Source organism: Physeter macrocephalus, chromosome 20 (assembly GCF_002837175.3).
Source record: "Physeter macrocephalus isolate SW-GA chromosome 20, ASM283717v5, whole genome shotgun sequence".
Taxonomy (NCBI): domain Eukaryota; kingdom Metazoa; phylum Chordata; class Mammalia; order Artiodactyla; family Physeteridae; genus Physeter; species Physeter macrocephalus.
Window position 1 is genome coordinate 27,925,546 of NC_041233.1, and position 14,799 is coordinate 27,940,344.

Sequence of the window (14,799 nt, forward strand, 5' to 3'; positions counted from 1 at the left end):
AGATCAGTTTTAATGGAGAGGGAGCCTCTAGTGGGAGGTTAAGCCAGGTTTAGCGGAGGAAAGGGAGTCACAAATATTTATTAGTTATTTTTAGTCACTTATCCCCGAGGCAAAAGAAGAAATGGTGCCTTAGTTGATTTTTTTAAAAGTACTTGAACTGCAGTTGCAAGCATGAGGCTTTTTAGTTACTAGCATAGCTTATTCCACGGAGTGGCCCTGGGGTGATTTTTCACCCTTCTCTCTTGCCTTCCGCAGAACTTCCATGACGGGCAAAAGTTTTGGAGAAAACAAAGTGCAGCGTGTCCCCTATTGTCAGGGCTTAAATTTTAAATCATTCTGGCCGCTCAGTGTGGAAGCCAGCAAAGAGCCTTTGTCAGGGAAAGGTCAGATGCAGTTATTAACACAGAGTGACAACTGTACTTCAGAAAACATTTGCCCTCACCCGTCCCTGCAACCTTCACAGAAGCCTTTGAGGACAATCTCTTCATTTCTATACATTGTCAGCAGGATATTTAACAGCACTTTGTTGTTCATCTTTGCTCTCTCAGAAGCGTGGCCTGAGAGAGTGCAGTGTAACTTGGGAGAATAAAGGAGAGAAAGAACATTTTAATCTCTGGCCAGGTCAATTCAATGCCACTTCAGTGAACATTTCCACCCCTCTGGCTAGTAAGACAGAGCCAACTCTGAGTCACAACCTTTGAGTTTTAGAGCTGGGAAGAGTTACACCTGCTCCCTGAGGAACCCCAAAGAACCCCAGGAATCTTTGACCCTGTGGCCAATGCTGTGTTCTCTATGGGGTCCATTCTCCATCACTCTGTCTGCCTGAGATCTCAGTTACTAGTGGAAGCTCTTGGTTTCTGATGACCTCAGGCCAAGTCAACCAATGTGCGGCTGTGATTTCTCAACACGTTGCATCCTGGCGCTGCGTGCTGTTCTCTACCATCATGAGGTTTAATTGAAACTATCCTGAATGGATAAATCAATGCATTTCTCTAGACTTTCAGGACTGGTTCAAAATGATCAAAGCTGAGAGGATATTTTATCTTACAGACGGTGGGGAAGCGACAGGGTTAACCCTTCTTGAACAATCTACGTGTAGGAGAAAGGCAGTAATGCAAAATCTCGCAGCTTTCTATGACTTTGAGTTATGCATCGTGATCTAGGTAAGCAGGGATTACAGAAGCAGAGCAGCCAACTGTATCGATAACCTCCTGTCTAAATGTGTGTCCGTGTGTGTGCAAACATGCGTGCGAGCATGCTTATGTTCCCAAAGCCTGTCATAGCTGGGCATATGAAGGGAGGAAGAAGACTGAAAGTGTAAGGAGGAATGACACGTGAGCTGTTGGCAGCCAGTATTATTTTGCATAAATTCCCAAATCAAGTAGTGACCGTGAATTACCAATTTCTGGTCCAGATGCTAGTATGAGTCAAATCACTATTCTCATGGAGGAATGGCCTCTGTAGCTCTCTGTTTTGTTAGTGTGCTGCTACCACGGATCCCTGAACCTGGCCAGCCCTGTCCTAGGTAGATTTTTTAGGAAACGCTTTCCCCTTTGGAGCCTGTGGAAGGGAATCTGCTCCGGAGAGCAATGTTGAAACTGAACAAAGCTGTGACATGTGATAAAGTGAGGAGCTCCCCGGGGAAATCTCCACAGGCTTGGCACTAGCTCCATGATTAGTCTCGTCCTCGTTGGGGGATGTATGTTGTCTTTTCCAGCCTCTTGGAAGGAATAAGGTATGATTTGGATATTACTCTGCTATTGACATGCTGGCATTTCAGCTTTAACAATTTTTAAAGAAACAAGTAGAAGTTTATGGTGCTGGGTACTTAATAACCCTGGAAGACAGCTGAGGGAGGTTGCATGAATGCATATTACATTTTCCCCCAGTCTTCTTTAGGTCATCAAATGTACCCCAGGCACCTCATGTAGCAATTTGCACCCTATCTATACTCAAATAATAATTGCTGATGAGGTGGATTTTCAATAGATGGGGTTAGGAATTTCAAGTCAAAATCCCTCCCACATCTGATTTCTCCCTGAAGGTTGGAACTTCAGTGCACTAGTGTTATATACACAGCTGATATGTTTCATACCAGTTTAGTGTCAGGGACCATAATTTCCTCCAAATCTGTACAATAATAAGTCTTGCCAAGAAAGGGTTTACCTCTGTTTTATCTATCAGAGACTAGATACAGAACCACAGGCAGAGGTCATGGTTTTCAAATCAGTTTTTGGAGATGTCATTCATTGGTCATCACCTCTAATTAGCTCCTGGTTCTCTTAAATAAGTCTGAGTCATTTCAGGTCAATGACAGAAATGTATGTTCATTTCCTATGTGGAGGGTGCTGAATGAAAAAAACACTGAGTTGAGAGAATAGAAAAGTTTACAGCAAGAGGAGAAGAAAGATTTTCTGGTTTACAACATTTTGGTGTTGTGAAAGGATCATTTTTTATTTGACTTTTTTAAAAAATGAACTTGTTCCTGTTTATGAAGTTTAGATTCATACTTCTTACACATTAATGACTGTTTGCTTGCTTTTGTTAGGCATAAACACTGAGACCAAAACCACTAATCCAATGGCTCTGAGGGAGTGTGCAATTGTGGGTGCTGACGAATCTAGATAGTACTAAATTCTTGTCGCACTACCATTCCTCTATAATTGAAGATGTTATCACATGCCATGAAAACCCAAGGCTTCCATCCGAGGAGGTGTTTGTTGACAGTGGTCTGTCTTGGCACTTGAACGCAGGTTCACAGCAAGCATTCTTGATCATTTTATCTGCCCTTCGCTTTCCAGCATTAATAGAAGTTATTTTCCCTCACACATTTTGATTGAAATTGCATGTAATCTATACATAAATTTAGAGAAAATTTTAAAATTGTGAAGATTGAAACTTTTCATGATTAAACACAGTGTATCTCTTCATTTATTTAGATTTTTTTCATGTCCATCAATAAAATTTATTTTATCCATGATGTTCTAAAAGCTTTGCTGCTGTTGGGAATTACAGTTCTTAAATTGTATTTTTGAATTGGTCACTGACAGCATATAGAAATATTACTAATTTTTATGTTGATCTTCTACTTAAAAATTTTATTTCTAATACTTTGTAGAGTCTCTTGAATTTTTTACTGTAGAAAAAAAATTTTACTGTAGAAAAAAATTCTCAAAGAAGGGAGTTTGCTCCCTTTCTTTCCAATATTTATACCTTTTGTTTCTTTTTCTTCTCTTACTGTGTTGGTTAGGAACTCCAATAAAATATTAAAGAGAAGCATCAATAGCAGGAATCCTAAATTTGCTTCTAACTTTAAAGTTACACCACTAAGTACGCTGTTTTCAGTAGGTTTTTGAGAAATAATATTTTATAATATAATATTTTATAATATTTTATCATATAGGATAAGATCTTTGCCTTCTTTTAATATCCACAATGAATGTTAAATTTTATTAAATTCCTTTTGTGTTTATTAAAATGACCATATACCCTTTTCTTTACTCTTTTTATCTCACGACTTACATAGAGAGATTTCCCGATATGAAATTATCCTTGCTTGTTTTAACATAGATATAAATTTCTTAATATATGTATTGATTTCATTTAATAAATATATGAAAGTATCTATTATATACTTAACACCTAAATATAATGTTTAGATACTTAATATATTCAATGGTAATATAGAATACATAGGGTTTTCATCATAATGGACTATTCTTACATAGCTCTCATAAATAAGCAGCTAAACCATATACATCACATATATTAATCTTATATATAAATATGTATTCATTCTACTGTATTTAATATAAATGATTTCTGTATATAATACAATTAGTAATATTATATATAGGATTCTTGCATCTATGTTGATAGATAAAACTAATCTGCAATTTTATTGTCTTGATCTATTCTTATCTGATTATATTATCTAAATTATACTAACCTAAGAGAGTGAGGACATTTTCCCCTGTTTTATAATCTGAAACAATTTACAAGACATATGTTTCTTGAAGGGTTAGCACATTTCCTATAAAACTATTTTGCTGTTGTTGAAGGAAGAAGGGGTTTTAAAAATTGATTGTTTTTGATGGTTATTAATTTATTCAGGTCTTCAAGTTTTCTTAGTGTAGCAATTTGTAATTTCCGTGTCTATTTCCATTTCAACTACATTTTTCAAATTTATTGTTGTTACTCAGCATAGTTTTAAATGATTTTTTTCTTTCCAGAGTTATCTAGACTTCAGCCTTCTTTTCCTTTATTAATATCATTTATTTCCTTTGTCATCCCCATCTATGTGACCTGGGATTTGTCTATGCTATTGATTTTTTTAATAAAAAGCTTTTAAGTTTATTGTGCTTACTGTCACCTATTTATTCTCTATTTTATTTTCTGCTTCTAACTTTATTTTGTTCTTCACTTCACTTACTCTGATATACACTCATAATTTGTTTTGTTTTGGCCTGTCTTACACAGTTGCAGGATTACCTCTTATTTTCAGTAACTTTTTATTTTAAAATACCTTTACAGGGACTTCCCTGGGGGTCCAGTGGCTAAGACTCTGTGCTCCCAATGCAGGGGGCCCAGGTTCAATCCCTGGTCAAGGAACTAGATCCCACATGCCATAACTAAGAGTTCACATGCCTCAGCTAAAGATCCCGCACACTGCAACAAAGATCCCGCCTGCCGCAACTAACACCTGGCACAGCCAAATAAATGTTTTTTTTAAAAAAAACCTTTACATATTGACATAAACTTACCTCTGAATAATATTTTAGCTGCATCTCACAAGTTTTACATGCAATATTCCTGTTAGGATTCTAAATGTGTCAAAATTTCCTTGTGATTTCTTCTCCAATTCAAGTGTTAAAGACAGGAATGCTCATTTCCAAATTTATGTTCATTATCTTTAATTTTGTATTTCTAACTTTATTTTACTGTGGTTAGAAAAGGTAATCACATAATAATAATTTTAAATTTTAAGTGACTATCTGACTGAATAGAAAAAAACCCACTCAATTATAAGCAAATGCCATAAAAATGATGCAGAAAAGTTCAATACAACAATTAAAAAAAATAATCTGGAAAATATTACAAGAAAACTAGTATGGCTTTGTCAATATCAACAATATAATTTAATATAAAAAGTATGATTGGAAATATAAAGACTACAGACAGAAGCAGCAATTTATCAAGACTATATAAAAACCATGAACTCATATGTATGCAATGACAACACACACACACACACACAATTACAGTGAAATATTTCACACAATTTTCTCAGAAATTATCAGATAAAGAAGACCAAAAATGTAAGATATAATGTACATTTTCTCATGTCCTTTAGATCTTTAATTTCTTTTTTAATGCCTTTGTAGTTTTTCTTGAATAGATACACAATGAAATTGAATGACATCTTTTTGTTGGACATTTAGCATGTTTCCAATTTTTTGCTTTTGCAAAGAACACTGTAATAGATATGCACTTCACACTATTTTGCTATAGATTCCTGTAGATTTGAATTTCTATGTGGTATTATCTTCCTTCAGGCTGAACATCCTTAAGTATTTCTTATAGGGCAGGTCTGCTGTTGACAAATTCTTTCAGGTTTTGTTTGTCCAACAATTTTACCTTCATTTTTGAAGGATCCTTTCACTGGATATATATTTCTTAATTTCAGCATTTTAAAGATGACATTCTGTTGTTTTTCTCGACTTGTTTTTAAGAAGTCATTGTTAATTCATGTTATTATTTCCCTGCATGTAAAAGTGTAAAGTGTCTTTTTCTCTTTACACTTTCAAAATTTATCTTGAAATTTTACACAGTAATTTTACTGTCTTCTGCTATGGTGTGTGTGTGTATCCTACTTGCGGTTTTATGAGTTTCTTGAATCTCAGAAAAGTAATTTTTTAATCAAATTTGGGAAAGGTTGGCTATTATTTTTTCAAAATATTTTTCTGCCTCATCTTCTTTCTTCCTTCTGAGACCCCTATTGCACATATTTTAGGCTGTGTGATATTGTCCCACAGGTCCCTGATGCATTGTTCACTTTTCCTCAACTCTTTTTTCCCTGTTTTAAGTTTGGATAATTTTTATTCATCTATCTGCTTTGCCTCTTTCTTCTGTCATCTGAAACTGTCTATTAAGCACATCCTTTATTTTTTTCCATTTCAGCATTTTAGATCTAGAATTTCCATTTGTTTTTTTCTATAGTTTCCAGTTCTCTGAATAGATTTTCCTTTAAGAAAACCATATTTCCCTTTAACCCCTTGAATATATATTGTTTTAGTTCTTTAAATATATTTGTAACAGTTGTTTCACACTTTCTGTCTGCTAAATCTAAGATCTGGGCCAACTTATGTCTGTTTTCTATTTCTTTTTCCTTGACTGGGGGCTATATTTGTCTTATTTTTCCATATCTAGTAGATTTTTATTCTTTATTAGGTATTGTTGATGATACATTGGAAAGATTTTAGATTGTATTACATTCCTCTGCAGAGTTGCTGTTTATTCAAGTATACAGTTCACTTATGGGTTAATCAATTTGAATTTGTGTAGGCTTGGTTTTGTACTTTCTTAGGACAGACCTATGAAAATCCTAAACTTTCTTAAATAAAATTTTTTTTACTTGGAAGGACTCATCTTCCAAACTCTGCCTTCTCCATAGATTTTGTCAGGTCTTGGCTTTAGACTTTATTAGGGAGGATCTCTAGAGTAGGCTTTCTAGAGTAGGTCCCTATTCTTAAGGTTTGGCCTTTTTGGTATCTCAGTCGGATGCCTGAGATGTCAACAAGGAGTTAATGAGAACAGCTGAACTTGCCTTGTTCCCTAGCATTGTGTGACCTCTAGTTTCTCTGTTCTACTCTCATCTCTGATGAACTTGCTTTTTGGAAATCCTCAGCTTATCTTGTTCTGTGCAAATATAGCCCAACACTTAGTCACAGACTTCTAGGGAATTGCCATGCCTACTTCTGGGGTCTCATCTCTGCACAGCTTCCTCCTGTCTCATGTCCTACTCACAGACTCCAGTCTCTTCAGTTGCCCCAAACTCTTATCTCCACCTCCTCAGTTCAGCAAGATGACTGAACTCGGTTTGGACCTTAGCTTACTGCACCATGATTTAAAAATTGCCCTCAGGTAGAGATCTAAGACAATCACTCTTAAGTGTGGGCTACTTCTTCGGTTTCTCTTCTTCAGGGATCAGTCCTGTGCTTCCTGTTGTCCAATGCTTTATAAACTTTTGTGGGTTTTTTTTTAAATTAATAGTGGGAAGGCTAGTTCAGTACCAGTTTCTCTATCATAGCTAAAAGCTAGATCCAGATATAGTATTTTTTTTTTATTCTAGAAATTTTATTTGATTTTTTTTTTTTTTTCGGTACGCAGGCCTCTCACTGTTGTGTCCTCTCCCATTGCGGGGCACAGGCTCCGGACGCGCAGGCTGAGCGGCCATGGCTCACGGGTCCAGCTGCTCCGCGGCTCAGGGGCCCAGCCGCTCCGCGGCATGTGGGATCTTCCCGGACCGGGGCACGAACCTGCGTCCCCTGCATCTGCAGGCAGACTCTCAACCACTGTGCCACCAGGGAAGCCCTTTGATCTTTTTAATAGATTCTGCTACTCTAGTGACATTTTCCATCTTTTATTTTGGCCATCTTTATCTCTATTGTCTTGAATAAACTAATCACGTTGATTTTAAGGCCTTTGTCAGCCAAGTCACAATGGGTCTGTTTCTATTTTATGTATTATTTTCTCTCAGTTTTTGGTTAGATAGTCCTGTATTTTTGTTTAATTAGTATTCTTTTGAACTGATGTATAACATAAAAAATTCAAAAACCTTAAGTTTACAATTAAATGAATTAATACATATGTGTAATGACTATGTAACAACCATTTAAATCAAGATAATAGACTATTTCTAGGTCCTGGAAGACTTGTTTATGCTTTCTCCTAGTCACTAGTCCCCTAGAGGTAACAATTATTCTGATTTTCTATCTCTACAGATCAGTTTTAAATCTTCATATAAATGAAATAACATTTTAGGTACTCTTTTGTGTCTAGTATTATTCACTTTATGATGTCTTTAGATTCATCCATATTGGCCTGTGTATCAGTAGTTTGTGTTCTTTTTCCCCAATGTGTGTCTTATTCCATTGTCTGAATTTACCACACGTTATTTACTCTTCCATTCTTGATGGACACAACAGTTGCTTCCAGGTGGGGGTGTTTAATTGTAGTTTCTATGATTTTTCTTGTGCATTACTTTTGACATATATAAGCTCTCATTTCTATTGGCTTCATATCAGAGAGTAAAGTTATTGGGGTATAGTGTATATGGATCGTTTACTTTAGAAAATATTTCCAAATAATTTACCAAATACTTTATTCTCATCACTGTAGAACCTGCTCTTTAGGAACTTACAAATAATCTTGTCTTGTACAAGTACAGCCCAATTCTCAGTCATAGACCTTCAGGGAATCCCCAGACATAAGATATCCCACTTGTTCTACATCCTTTCCAACACCTGATATTATCAGTTGTTTTAATTTTAGCCATTCTCAAGGGTATATAGTAGTATATATATAGTATATAGTGGTTTTATTTTGCATCCCTCTGATGAATAATGATATCGAGCACCTTTTTACATGTTCATGTCCAATTCCATCAATTTATTTATTTTATAAATATATAACAAAAATGTAGAGGCAAGTTGGTAGTAACTTCTTCTAAAGAAGGATTCCTTTCCCTTCACAGGGCAGGTAGAGTGGAGTTTAAAGTGATGATTTCTCTTATAGGTGTTTTCTGTTCCTCTGACTGTAATCCTGTGATGTGAGAATATACCTGTTCCTCCAGGCCTTTGTCCAGCCTTATTTTGTTGGAGAACTCCTCTTCCCAGACTCCTCTCTGTTGGAATCCTATCGCCACCCTAGGTGATACTCAATGGTAGAATTCTTAAATGGCCCCAGGTTCACACTCTTTCCTCTGATGGCCTTCCGTGGGCCCATAGGAAACACACGATGCCATGCATTGTTGGGTGCAGGGTTATTTTCAAATGCAGACCTTTACTTTCCCTTGACCCTGATGCTTAGGTCAGCAGCCACAGTCCTTTCTTTGAGATTCCTCAGACATTGATCTAACAGTGGTCAAACTCCAGGAGACATACATCTACTTCCCAGGTGGTTTCCCGTAAGATATTAAGTAATGGAGCAGATACTTCCTCTCTTTTCCTACTTCGGACTCATAGCCCAGCTTTCACCAATTAAATCCTCATAATCCACTCTTGACAGTTTTATGCCCAGCAAGTGGTTAAGGGTTTCAAGAATCATGAAGTCAGCTCAGTTACTTGCCTTGAAAGTTTACTTTAAAGTTTAAAAGTGTCAACTAACTTTAAAATTTTATATCTGTGTTATTGTGGTAAGCTGAATAATGTCCCTACAAATATGTTTACAAAATTCTTGTCCCCAGAATTTTAAAAATATGTTACTTTACACAGTAAAAGGAAGTTTGCTGAAGTGCAGAACCAAGATGGCGTAGAAAGACCCTGAGCTCATCTCCTCTCATGGGCGCACCAAAACCACAACTATCTGCAGAACAACCGTTGATGAAAAAGACTGAAACCTACCAGAAAAGATCTTCTACAACTAAAGACATAAAGAAGGAACCGCAATGAGATGGGCGGGGGCACTCGCCATATAATCAAATCAAGTCCCATACCTCCAGGTGGGTGACCCACAACAAATAATTACAGTGCAGAGGTTCTCCCTGTACTTAGGAGTGAGAGTTCTGGCCCCCATGTTGGTCTCCCTCAGCCTGGGGGTCCTGCCGCGGGGAAAAAAAGGCGGGAGAAGCCCCGGCAGGATTGAAGCTGCTCCTTTGAATTTGCAATTCAACATGATCATTCACTACAAGGCTTGGTAAAAAGAGGACTTAACCCCTGTCTTTAGATTTACAGTCTAATGCCTACTCGGCCATCTTACCTATGTTCATAAACCGCTGATTATTCTCAACCAACCATAAGGACATCGGCACTCTATATCTACTATTCGGTGCCTGAGCGGGAATGGTGGGCACTGGCCTAAGCTTGCTAATCCGCACCGAGTTAGGCCAACCCGGTACATTAATTGGGGATGACCAAGTCTACAACGTGCTGGTAACAGCTCACGCCTTTGTGATAATTTTCTTCATAGTCATACCCATCATAATTGGCGGTTTCGGAAACTGATTAGTTCCTCTAATAATCGGAGCACCTGACATAGCCTTTCCTCGTATAAATAACATGAGCTTCTGACTACTCCCCCCTTCATTCCTACTACTAATAGCTTCTTCAATAGTCGAAGCCGGCGCAGGTACAGGCTGGACTGTTTACCCCCCTCTAGCCGGAAATTTAGCACATGCAGGAGCATCCGTAGACCTTACCATCTTTTCCCTACACCTAGCTGGTGTCTCCTCAATCCTTGGAGCCATCAACTTTATTACAACCATTATCAACATAAAACCCCCAGCCATAACTCAATACCAAACACCTCTCTTCGTATGATCTATTTTAGTCACGGCTGTATTGCTCCTCCTATCCCTACCAGTCTTAGCAGCTGGAATCACCATACTGTTAACCGACCGAAACCTAAATACAACTTTCTTTGACCCGGCAGGAGGAGGAGACCCTGTTTTGTATCAACACTTATTCTGATTCTTCGGTCACCCTGAGGTCTATATTCTAATCCTACCTGGCTTCGGAATAATCTCCCACATCGTAACTTATTATTCCGGGAAAAAAGAGCCCTTTGGATATATGGGAATAGTCTGGGCTATAATCTCTATTGGATTCTTAGGCTTTATCGTATGAGCCCACCACATATTCACTGTAGGTATGGATGTTGACACACGAGCATACTTTACATCCGCAACTATAATCATTGCCATCCCTACAGGAGTAAAAATCTTCAGCTGACTGGCAACCCTCCATGGAGGCAACATTAAATGATCTCCCGCCCTAATATGAGCCTTAGGCTTCATTTTTCTCTTTACAGTAGGTGGCTTGACTGGTATTGTCCTAGCCAACTCTTCACTAGATATCGTCCTTCACGATACATACTATGTAGTCGCCCACTTCCACTACGTTCTTTCAATAGGAGCTGTTTTTGCCATCATAGGAGGTTTCGTTCACTGATTCCCATTATTCTCAGGATATACACTTGACCCCACATGAGCAAAAATCCATTTCCTCATCATATTTGTAGGCGTAAACCTGACATTCTTCCCTCAACATTTCCTAGGCCTATCAGGCATGCCTCGACGATACTCGGACTATCCAGACGCCTATACAACATGAAACACAGTCTCATCAATAGGCTCATTCATCTCACTAACAGCAGTTATACTGATAATCTTCATTATCTGAGAAGCCTTCGCATCCAAACGAGAAGTAACATCAATACATCTTACCTCTACTAACCTCGAATGACTAAATGGGTGCCCTCCACCATATCACACATTCGAAGAACCTGTATACATCAATCCAAAATGATCAAGAAAGGAAGGACTCGAACCTTCTCTAGCTGGTTTCAAGCCAACATCATAACCTTTATGTCTCTCTTCATAAACGAGATATTAGTAAAACCTTACATAACTTTGTCAAAGTTAAATTACAAGTGAAAACCCTGTATATCTCCATGGCATACCCCCTTCAACTAGGTTTCCAAGACGCAACCTCTCCCATTATAGAGGAACTCTTACACTTTCATGATCACACCCTAATAATTGTTTTCCTAATTAGCTCTCTAGTCCTCTACATTATCACCCTAATACTAACAACCAAACTAACACATATCAACACAATAGACGCCCAAGAAGTAGAGACCATTTGAACCGTTCTCCCCGCTATCATTCTAATCCTAATCGCCCTACCATCCCTACGAATCCTCTACATAATAGACGAAATCAACAGCCCCTCTCTTACTGTAAAGACAATAGGTCACCAATGATATTGAAGCTACGAATATACCGACTACGAAGACCTGTCCTTTGACTCTTACATAATCCCAACATCGGACTTAAAACCAGGAGACCTACGACTATTAGAAGTCGACAACCGAATAGTATTGCCTATAGAAATAACAATCCGAGTCTTAGTCTCCTCCGAGGATGTCCTACACTCATGAGCTGTCCCCTCCCTAGGCCTAAAAACAGACGCAATCCCCGGGCGCCTAAACCAAACAACCTTAATATCAACACGACCAGGCTTATTCTACGGACAATGTTCAGAAATCTGCGGCTCAAACCATAGTTTCATACCAATTGTCCTCGAACTAGTACCCCTAGAAAACTTTGAAAAATGATCCATCTCCATACTGTAATCTCATCAAGAAGCTAAACTAGCGTTAACCTTTTAAGTTAAAGAATGAGAGCCAAGCCTCCCCTTGATGATATGCCACAACTAGACACATCAACATGATTTCTTACCATCCTATCCGTAATACTAACTCTCTTCACACTACTCCAACCAAAAATCTCAATACACCTTTACACCCCTAATCCCAAACCAATATCTACCAAAACACAAAAACAGCACTCCCCCTGAAACACTGCATGAACCAAAATCTATTTACCTCTTTTATAACCCCAGTAATACTAGGCATCCCCATCATCACCCTAATCATCATATTCCCAACTATCTTGTTCCCAGCACCAACCCGGCTAATTAACAACCGAACAATCTCTATCCAACAGTGATTGACCAAATTTGCATCGAAACAACTAATAATTACACACAACTCCAAGGGACAAACCTGATCCCTCCTACTTGTTTCACTTATTCTATTCATCGCCTCTACCAATCTCCTCGGAATACTACCACACTCATTTACACCTACCACACAGCTCTCAATAAATATAGGAATAGCCGTTCCCCTATGAGCCGGCACTGTCATCATAGGCTTCCGAAACAAGACAAAAGCATCTCTAGCCCACTTCTTGCCCCAAGGCACACCCACCTTCCTTATCCCTATACTAGTAATTATCGAAACTATCAGCCTATTGATCCAACCAGTAGCACTAGCCGTACGGCTAACTGCCAATATCACAGCAGGCCACCTGTTAATACACCTAATCGGAATAGCCACCCTCGCACTAATAAGCATCAGTCTATTCACAGCCTTCATCACATTCATCATTCTCACCCTCTTAACCATCCTTGAATTTGCCGTCGCCCTAATCCAAGCCTATGTTTTCACCCTCCTAGTAAGCCTGTACCTGCATGACAACACATAATGACCCACCAAACCCACTCTTACCATATAGTAAACCCAAGCCCTTGACCCCTCACAGGAGCTCTCTCAGCACTTCTTATAACATCAGGCCTAATCATATGATTCCACTTCAACTCAACTATCCTACTAGCCCTAGGCCTTTTAACCCCATCGTTACCCTAATCATCATATTCCCAATTATCTTGTTCCCAACACCAACCCGACTAATTGACAACCGAACAATCTCTGTCCAACAGTGATTGACCAAACTTGCATCAAAACAATTAATAATCACACACAACTCCAAGGGGCAAACCTGATCCCTCCTACTCGTCTCACTTATTCTATTCATCGCCTCTACCAACCTCCTCGGAATACTACCTCACTCATTTACACCTACCACACAACTCTCAATAAATATAGGAATGGCCATCCCCCTATGAGCCGGTACTGTTATTGTAGGCTTCCAAAACAAAACAAAAGCATCCCTAGCCCACTTCTTACCCCAAGGCACACCCGCCTTTCTTATCCCTATATTAGTAATTATCGAAACTATCAGCCTGTTCATCCAACCGGTAGCGCTAGCCGTACGATTAACCGCTAATATTACAGCGGGTCACCTATTAATACACCTAATCGGAATAACTACCCTCGCACTAGCAAGCACCAGCCTATTCACAACCCTCATCATAGTCACCATTCTCACCCTACTAACCATTCTTGAATTCGCTGTCGCTCTAATCCAAGCCTACGTCTTTACCCTCCTAGTAAGTCTATATTTGCATGATAACACATAATGACCCACCAAACTCACTCCTACCACATAGTAAACCCAAGCCCTTGACCCCTCACAGGAGCTCTCTCAGCACTTCTCATAACATCGGGCCTAATCATATGATTCCATTTCAGCTCAACCATCTTACTAACTTTAAGCCTTCTAACAAACATCCTGACAATATACCAATGATGACGAGACATTATCCGAGAAAGCACTTTCCAAGGTCATCATACACCAACCGTCCAAAAAGGACTCCGATATGGAATAGTCCTATTTATCTTATCAGAAATCCTCTTTTTCACAGGGTTTTTCTGAGCCTTTTACCATTCAAGCCTCGCTCCTACCCCCGAGCTAGGCGGATGCTGACCACCAACAGGCATCCACCCCCTAAACCCCTTCGAAGTTCCACTTCTCAACACCTCCGTCCTACTAGCCTCTGGCGTATCCATCACCTGAGCCCACCACAGTCTCATACAAGGAGATCGCAAACACATACTTCAAGCTCTTTTCATCACAATCGCACTTGGCCTTTACTTTACCCTACTACAAGCATCAGAATATTACGAAGCCCCCTTTACAATCTCAGACGGGGTTTATGGATCCACCTTCTTTGTAGCCACACGCTTTCACGGACTTCACGCTATCATTGGATCTACTTTCCTCATTGTCTGCTTTCTGCGCCAAATAAAATTCCACTTCACATCAAATCACCACTTCGGTTTCGAAGTTGCAGCCTGATATTGACACTTCGTAGACGTCGTATGACTATTCCTCTA

The 14,799-nt window shown here is 38.8% G+C and overlaps 1 long non-coding RNA gene and 1 pseudogene across 1 annotated transcript in view; both read left to right on the top strand.

The window, feature by feature from the left end:
* The window catches only part of LOC129391623 (uncharacterized), an 82,396-nt gene extending 71,900 nt beyond the window's left edge, over positions 1–10,496 (top strand). The window contains exon 3 of the long non-coding RNA XR_008616064.1: positions 9,495–10,496. This is a non-coding gene — a long non-coding RNA (uncharacterized lncRNA). The remainder of the gene's footprint in view (positions 1–9,494) is intronic.
* Positions 10,497–11,655: 1,159 nt separating this feature from the next.
* LOC129391622 (cytochrome c oxidase subunit 2-like) lies at positions 11,656–13,412 on the top strand (annotated as a pseudogene).
* The last annotated feature ends 1,387 nt before the right edge of the window (positions 13,413–14,799 follow it).